Here is a 9849-nt window from a genome sequence, read left to right on the forward strand (position 1 = left end):
CCCCACAAACCAAAGTGGCAAAAAAACAAATACAATTTGTTAAGGAAACCAGCTAACAGAATATTATTACATATGAGAAGATAGAAATGGAGAATATATTAGCCAAAATAGGATACATTTCACTTGCTAGAGAACAAAGATTGTGTAAAGTGTAAAGACTTTATTGATAGTTTTATTCAATGAATGAATGGAAGCAGTCACATTCTCTCCCACCCCTCACCCCAACCACCTTAAAAATATAGTTTTATTTAAAGAATGGAAGCATTCACATTCCCTAAAATTAATTCTACCGAAAACTCTAGTGATTTACCAACTTCGATATTTTTAGCATATGCCCACCTACCACATTGACCAAAGGAGCTTGAGGTAAGTACAAAAATTGCAAGCAAAGAAAGTACATAAAATCCGTTGTTGTTGTTTCTCAAATTTATCATATATTGAGTTGACTAATAATCAACCCATTTCATTAAACCTCCAACCAAGCAAATTTGCATACGAGCTAGGTTCTTCTTCGCCAACCTTCAATCTTCTAAAACTTCTTCTACGTCAAGTGTTGGCCAAGTCAAGGCTTCCTTGTAAATTTGTGACTTAAATTTATGGACTTCTAGAGAGAAGTACGAGTCACTCTCGCCTTCCTTCATTCAACCAAGGAATCATGAGAAATTCAAGAAAAGGACAGCTAGAAAGTGTGTACAGATGGAAAAGGATAACCTAGGTGACTCCCTAACTGGGTTGTTGGATATCATTGGAATATCCCTCATGAATGTGTAAAGTTGACTCGTCGAACATTTCCACCTTCTTGGCACATGTCTCCTCTAGAAAAGTCTTGACTTCTTGGGTAGTTTGGTTATGCTCACCCAAATGTTTTGAGTTTAGAGATGTAGTCGATGATCAAAAAGGCTTGTCAAAGTTGTTCTTTTCTCTCTCCTCCATCTACCTAGCTAACAACTAGTGACTTCTTCCTTTTTTGTCAAGTTCTTGAAAATTGTAGCTTTTCCAAGGTGAAAGAAGAAAGAGAATCCAAAAATCATAGAGAACAGTATGTCATCTGAATATTCAAAGCAAATCGAAGGCATAAGGAAAATGATCATAGAAGGGTAACAAACGAGAGACTGGGAGTAGTAAGAAAAATTGGTATCACCATTATTGTAATTGAATATGCTACTTGAGATTTCCAGTCATGAAGAGTAGAGATGGCTTATGCAAAATGCATCAGACCGTTTAATTGAAAAGTGGCTTGCTCATTAGCACAGATCCATTACTGCTCATTTATGGCATATCAGGATAACTATACCATCATTTTATATATTCAAACACTTCTATTCAAACCAAGGAGAATAAGCCTATTGTCCACCAGAAAACCCGAAAAGCCAAATTTTGCAATTACTTGCCATTTTTGAGCTTCTAACACACCCAAAGTGCTTCTTAAATATAATATTTCTTCCCAAGAATCCCAAAAACCATTTTTTACAAAGATTCAGGAGCCATTTAGGTGTGACCTCATATCAATATCATCATTGATGAGCAATGCTAGAATAAGGAGATAACCTAACAGATGGCATTACTCGTTGCAGACATGTACAAATCTGACCTGCCTCTTGCCCTTGAATTAACGAAGATATTAGCATGTAATTACGGATTCACAGGTCTCTTGATGAATGAGAAATCCCAAAAACATAAATAAGCAAAGAAAACAAAGAAAAAACAAAGTTCTCATTAAAAGCCAATAATCGTAAACAGCAGTCAACAAGCTGGGTATCCTAGAATACGTAGCTTATGGAGCCATTCCAAGAGGAAACTACATATGCTGAGATGCAAGATCAAGAATAGTTTTCAAAAACAAATGCTACATACAAAATTGAATTTTTTTTAAAAAAGGAAAGATGGTTTCAGATAGCTATACCAGAAAATTCATAATTTCCTCCAGGCAACCAGGAACAGAAGTTCATAGGACTGGTTAAATACATATGGTGCTTCCGAACTCCGAAGATAAAGGAGAATGTACATTTCAAATGACAAATAGTTACAAATCACAATAACACTATTGTTTGAAACACACTGGAGTCCAAAGAAAACATAACCATTCAAAACCAAAATGAGGAAGTTATACCGGCAAATAATTGTATTTTCTTTTGTCGAAGTCCTCCCATAGAGATACATGACGTATAAACAATCCAAGCCAACTAGGAAAAGTGCTGATCCATTTCTGTTAATGGAAATTCGCTGAACCTCAGAATTCAATTGCACATCAGCTTGCAGTACCTAAGCAACAACCAGCACCATCAAATACGTAGCTAGAACAATTAGTAGCTTGATATCAGGTAGAAGTAGTACCAATGCACTTCAAATATTGGTGATGAATCCGTCTCTCCCTCTTTTAGGTTTTTAAAATAAGGGAGGAAAGAGAAAGAATGAAAGAAGTGGATTGAACATTGGGGCTGAAGTGAATATTTATTAATCATGGAGGAATGGGGGTGTAGGGCTATGCAAGTTAAAGGTGCAATAGAAGTTGGAAATCAGTCAAACCAGTATAGGTTAACTATTGTTGTCACCTTTGAATCAACTAATCCCTATATGTTACAAGTAGATTGTTGAAAATGTTATAACCCTCCTCTATTCAAGCAGTCAAGTTCAGTTTGCTACGAAAAGTAAAACATAAACATGGAATGGAGATTTGTACATAAGAAGTTACCTTAGAGGGAGAAGCTGCAAGGAGGGAAGTAGGATCGGGTTCGCCCAATCGAACAGAGAGTCAATGCAGACAGGTTTTGTAAGAGTCCCAAAAGTAGAGACGAGAAGCTCCGTCCCAAGCAAAAAGATTTTTGGGCATTGTCAAGTCCCTGTCTCCATCCCTATCCCTGTCCGGCGGAGTAGAAAAGACTGGGTGGTGTTGTAAGGGTAGCCATTCCACATCTTCAGATTGACGGCCACCATCCTCCTCCTCGAAATTGTATCTCATACTCCTTCGATTCTCCTGCAAAACCAAATGTAAATTGTTTATTGCCTTTTCAAAAATATGTGAGGGGTTCCTGTGCTGAGCATGGGCCCAATCTGGAGAAAGCAATGGGAAAGAGAAATCAAATAGATAAAAAGAGGCTGACAAAGAGGATCACCAACCGAGTGTAATGAGAAATTTTGATGACATGAAAATATAATATCTATTTGTGTGATTGATAGACACTGAAATTTTGACATTTCCCAGAGAAATCAATCCAAAGTTAGCAACTTTAATATCATTCAAAAAGAGGTACAAAGTGCGCGCGCCGGGGGGGGGGGGTTAATGGTATTTAGAGGCCTAAATGATGTCACTGTTAACAACAAAGATCAATGTATATATTCTTCTCACTATCTTATTGACATAATCCATTGTATTATCTTGTATACAAAGGAGTGACTACACTCTCACAAGTCACATATAACCAGAAATTTGCAAAGATCTGTCACTGAAGCTATAGCAGAAGAATTCAGGAACAAGAGGTTAATTCTGTACTTGAGCAAAAGGAGCAGTCTATCTTGATGACCCAAAACTATCGATGGAGCAGTCTATCTTTAGGACTGGCGTTCTTTCATGTCAGCGTACATACTTTATAAAGTAGCGATAAACACTTAGTTGAGGGTCATGACAAAGAAGCACCTACTTATAATGATCAATCACAATAGAAATAATCAAATCAAGAACCAAAAAAATGGATTTTTATACGCAGAGTACTACTATCGGAACTTGTTAATATCAAACGCACACAAAAAAACTCCAATAAACAAAGCAGGCAAAGATAAGAAAGTAGAGACTCCGAATACAGTAGCCTTAAAACTCCAATAAACAACGCAGTGGCTAATCCTAAATTCTTCGGAGAGGATCTTTGCAGAACCTGCATTAGTATCCGAACTGTAATGCTGGGTCTAACCATGCTCAAACTTTGGCTGCTCAACAAACATTAGCCAAACTAGTAAGGATGAGGAGCAAAATATGAGCCCAAAACTCAAAAAACCACCTTTATTGGTGGCTCAGTTTTGTTTACTGTAACCAAGCAATTCACTCTTTAGTTCATGTAACATAGAAATCATCCATTATCGAGTACTTTTCACCACATCAGTTCAACTTATATGAAATGCATATCGATTTCAGCAATTTATTCATGTTGATAAGCAAATTTAAGTATTTAACCAATTACCACATGATCAATCGACAACATTTGCAGTATCTTTCCTGTCAGATAGACAGAACAGACATATTTGTGCACTAAATTATATGTCTACTACTATTTCTCTAGTTGGATGAACCATGTCCCATGGCATTTGGTTCATTCATTTACTACACACCAATTCTGCTTCATTAAACCATTAAAAAGATTGTCTTTCTTAACTTATCTCACAATCAAGAATAGCTTATCTTGGAAGAAAAAAGCTAAGTTGCATGGTCTCTTCACTTTCGATGCCTCACCCGTGTTGGATTCTAAAAAAATACTACATTTGGAGAACCAGACACACACCTGTTGACATTTTTTGAAGAAGAGTCCGAGCAACATAGGGAAAAAGGCAAACCAGTCACCAAAAAAATTATCTTCAAGTTTATTTCCTCAATCAAAAGAAGCTCATCATAGGAGAAACAACGCGAAATTGAACAAATTCATCGAAACAATTGTCAAAAAGGCACAAGAACACCAGTAGCAACAGATTGTCCTGTAAGCCATTCAAGCACCCAAAAAAATGACTCTTCGATAAAAATAAAAAAAAAAGCCATAGCAATCTAATGAAAACTTTTTTTTCCAACTTGAACTACTAAAACATTAACTAACCACATACCAATGTGAAATATACAGCAGTATTGAGGGCCATTAAATAAGTTAATTAAGGTAGTTCAAGATTTTATTCAAGGCAACAACAGCTGGAAATATTAAGTACCAACAATGCCCCTGAAACAGCTGGCTACCAATCCAAAACGAGTGTCCTTGCAGTTAACACTGGCTATAATATCATGTCTTGCTAACTTAGATACTCAAAGATAAGCAACAACATGCGAAAGCATTCAGATATTCAATGATAGAACAAACACAATGAACTCTTGCTTACAGTTGTAGCATAAAAAGAAATTGACACACCAGCATACACACATGCACAGAGATTACAGACCAAGTCTAGAAGTAGGAATACATCTTTTATGTTGCTGAATGATAGATGTATATGTTATTCCCTGGTGAAGATCATAGATATGTATGTTGTAGAATACCTGTAAGAAAAATTGATTCTTTGAGGCATATCATCAAACATCCTGACTACGTAGGTGTGTGGCAGAAAAAAAATCCACGAGTAAATCATATTAGCAACATCTTTCCACGAGATATCATGTCCGTCCTAACTCATTCTCGTTTGTCCATGTGCTTTTTCTTTGATTATTTTACTTTTAAAATTTTAAAATAGTATTAATTGATTTGATTTCTAATAAATAAAAATCAAATTGGGTCGCACTAACACCACCTCTTTGAAATAATCCCTATAATCTTACAATTGAGGAAGAAAACAAGTATAACAAAGGGTTTTTCTTCTGCAAAGAGATATATTGAATGAAAGAGCTAGTAATAATTGAAGGTCAAAGACGGGACGTTTACCTACAAAAATGTTCAATTATTTTTCTGCCAGAAAACATAATACATGAAACAAGAAGAAGGCAAAATCAAAGAGCAGAAATTAAGCATTCAAGAGTCATAAAGCACCACATAGAAGGAGATAAGGGCAATCCCAGTAAAACTGAAAGCATACAGATCTTTTGTGTAAAGACCAACATCCTTTTCCAAGAAAATTCCTCTATCTAGTATCTACCAAAGAAAATGTTAAACCCAACAAAGACCCATATGCTAAAAACAAATATGCAGACCATGGAGAAAAGAAGAAGTGCAAAAGGAAAGAAAAGCTACCTAAAGATAGGACCTGATGTCACAAAGCTGAGAACTTTGGGGATTTTGTTTCAGCGATGCACAGAAGCTTTGAGAGTAGGGCTGGGCGTTCGGTCGGTTCGGTCCAGTTTTTCGGTTTTCGGTTTGGCAAAAATGTGAAACCAAACCAAATTGAAATAAATTCGGTTCGGTTCGGTTTATTTCAGTTTGGTTTTCGGTTTAACCAAATTTAATTAACAGTGGCAAAAATTAAAGGAAGTTGATTTATTTATACTTATCAAGGATGGATAGTAGTCACTAATTCACCGTAAGCCTCATTAGGATCAAATGCTTTGATGTCCTCCACATACAAATGCACCGGAAAACAGCCACAAGCATGCTTACAGATATAAGCTAACAGTAACTAAAACTCTAAAAGATGATAGACATTAGACACTCATGAATCAAGACTACTTCATGAATACTTATTTAACACAAATGGCAACAGAGTTGCAATTTAATTACAGAAAGACGCAGTACATTACAGTTCACAAATCACACAAATAATCACATAGTTGCATACTTGCAATTCAATTAGATTAAAAAACAATAGAGGACGCAATACATTTTTTTTTCATATTCTTGCCATGGTTTTCATCAGATTTTTCCCTTAATGTGCTCTAACAATTTCTTTTGTTATTTCACTTCAAGAGTCTCTAACAATGCTTACATATTTTGCTCTTCAACTTCTAGAGTGCTACACTGCTACTCGTGTAATCGTGTTGTTTTCCACAAGTTTATTAGATTCCATTATTAATTTACCATCAAAATAAAAATTTCCAGATGAGAGTTGGGACGCTGAGCACTGACCTTCGAGGCGCGAGTCGCGAGCGATCACTGAGCAGTGGCCAGTGAGAAGCCTTGCGGGCAGCGAGCACTCGGCGAGAGTCAGAGATGAGAGTTGAGAGATGACGGGCTGCGGTGTAAGTCGTAACTGATTATTCCAAGTCGAGTGAGGAGTGACGACTGACAACAGAGAGTCGAGAGATGGGAGTTACTGTCTCAGGTAGGGATTTCAGATTTTATCAGTTTAGGGATTTCGGAAATTTGAAAGTGAAGTACCATCTAAAAGCATGACTGTACAATTAAGTATATATAAATGAAAAAACAAAAATACCCCAACTCTAGTCTAGTTAAGAAGAGAGCTTTCTTTTTTGTTTCCCACCCGATGTCCAGAGCTCCACATCCGACTAAATCTTAATCGCGTTCTGCAGGATCCATTCGGAGGTGGCGCTCCCAACAAGATTTTCTCCATACCCAAGGCTCGAACCCGAGATCTCTAATTAAGAGTGAAGCACTTCCACCAATGCACCACAACTCATGTTAGTCTTAAGAAGAGAGTTCAACACTCCTTTGTGTGTATATATATATTAGTACTAGTAAAAGGGTAGTGCACGGGCCCAATAATATTGTGCTAAACATTTATATAGTTTTTAAAATTATAATTTTTAATATAATTAATTATCAAGTTATTTGAGTAATTATTTTTTATATCATTTTTTTCATTTAATTGAATGAATTTTACTCTCTCAAAAACTGTTTACATAAAAGGATTATATTATTTATTTTTATATGAGACAAATTAATTTTATTAAGAGTTAATTTTATTAAATTAAAATTATTAATTATGTTTTAAAATTTTATTTTTGATTACTATTATTTTATAGCGTTATTTAAGGATAAAAGTAGTATTGAATGAAAATAATAAACTTGTATTAATTTGTTAAAATAGATAAATAAAATAACAAAAGTAAAATCATTAAATCATAAAAACACTCATTAAATCAATACTATTTCCTAGGAAGAACATATGTTGATGGAGAGGTGTGTACTTATTCCCCTTTAAACATTTTAAATCATCCCATTAAGTGTAAAATAAATATCTAATAAATATTATTAATATAGTAGTACATTAAATGATTTCAAAAGTATTTCTCTTCATCAATAATTTTTTACTCAAAATAGTTATAAAATATACACAAACTAGTGAAATCGTCCGCGCTTCGCGCGGCTATGTGAAATATTTATAAGATAATAATATGTAATATTTATATTTAGGTTAGTATCGGATATATAAGATAATTAATATTAATATTCCTCTTCATCCCCGACATGAAACGTTTTCTCATTTTTTTAAAACATATAAAATAGAATTTCTTTTTGCATCTTTTTAAGTGCAAACTATTCATATGTATATAGTAGAACAAAATATTCACCATGGTGAAATAAATGGAACTAGAGATAATATTTTGAAATAACAATATATTGTATTATGTTGAAAATATTATATATGTTTTAATTTCCTCTATCTTTTGTAGAAGTACTAATTTTCTATGCAAATTTTGATTTCGTAAAAAAAACTTTTGAATTTTTTAATTGTTTCATTATTATGACATTTTTTAATTATAATTTTTTAAACACTGATTAAATATTTATAAAAATTATGAAAAATGAAACATACAAAAGTTATGAATAATATTTAAAATTAGAAGTTACAAGTAAGATGAAGAGACATGAGTTATAAATAATTCAAATGTACAATTTTATTAGACATTAAATGCATTGATAATTATGTACTGATTTTATTTGTAAAATAAATAAATGAAAATAAGTGGTGAAAATATAAAAAATGAACAAAAAAATATAATAATTGGTGACTGCAAAATATTATAAATACATTTCAAACAAAAAAGAATAGCGACGAAAATAGATTGTTACATACGCAAAAAAATGGCATCATGAAATTAATATTTTATTTTTCAATTACTTTTTGCAAGTATAATAAAAATGAAACTCCTAATCATCATAATTTTTTTTGGTTGTTTAAATGGAATAATTATATTAATTGTGCTTCGTAATTTTTTTTAAAAAAAATAGATACTAATGGATCAAATGATAAGCATTGACAATACATATAACTATATTATTTATACAAACCAACATTTAATTTAATTTAGCAAAAGAAGCTAAGTAACTAATACAAGTCAAAGAAAAAAAAATCTAGCAAAAATAGTCTCTAATTATGCTTCTTCTTTTTTTCCCTTCTATCATCTTCCTTTGCAAGTAGATCTGTCACCATATTTTGCTCCATATGTCAAACTCTTCATCATGTGCTACCAATTGAATAAAAAAAATATGAATAAATAAAATATCATATACCAATTAAAAAGTAATTATATCAAAAGAAAGAAGAAATTTAAACTATATGTAATATATTTGTATATTAATTTTTCAATAGTACTAACAATACTAAATAATAATCTCTTGAAATCTAACAAATATTATAATCAAAATACATTATATCTCAAAAACTGACTATTAGAAAGAACAATTACATACTGCCAACACATTAATCATTATTAAAAATGTATTTTTTTAATCATACCTTCTTAGTGAACGATAATACATACAAAAATAAAATATTAAGAAAGCATGTACAAGTAAATGAAAATAAAAAGAAAGACTTGAGAATGAAATATATCTTACCTTCAAATACTTCTTTTTTGTTACATGTTAGTTAATTCACAAAAAAAAAATATAATGAAGAAGAGAAATGATAATCTCGAATGTGAATATTCATGAAACTAAATATTAATTTATATAGGCAAAATAGAGGTAATGAAAAAATAAAGACTTGAGAATGAAATGAAATATTTCTTACCTTCATGTACTTCCTTTTTATTATTTGTTGGTACATTCACAAACCAATTTGATGAAGAAGACAAAGCATAATCTTGAATGTGAATCTTCATGAAACTAAATGTGAATTTATAGGCAATATAAAGGAATACCACAAGACATTGTAAACTTACAAATTTAAGTTTGGAGGTTATGGACATAAAAATTATGGGAGTTATGAATATTATTAAAGTAAATATTAAAGAGGTGTATGTAACGACCTGATTCCTTCGTTAGGGAA

The 9849-nt window shown here is 32.7% G+C and overlaps 1 pseudogene; it reads right to left on the minus strand.

The window, feature by feature from the left end:
- Positions 1–5853, minus strand: part of LOC102596323 (nuclear pore complex protein NUP88-like) — a 34581-nt pseudogene extending 28728 nt beyond the window's left edge.
- Positions 5854–9849: the final 3996 nt, after the last annotated feature.

The sequence above is a fragment of the Solanum tuberosum genome, unplaced genomic scaffold (assembly GCF_000226075.1).
Source record: "Solanum tuberosum cultivar DM 1-3 516 R44 unplaced genomic scaffold, SolTub_3.0 scf00094, whole genome shotgun sequence".
NCBI classification, from domain to species: Eukaryota; Viridiplantae; Streptophyta; class Magnoliopsida; order Solanales; family Solanaceae; genus Solanum; species Solanum tuberosum.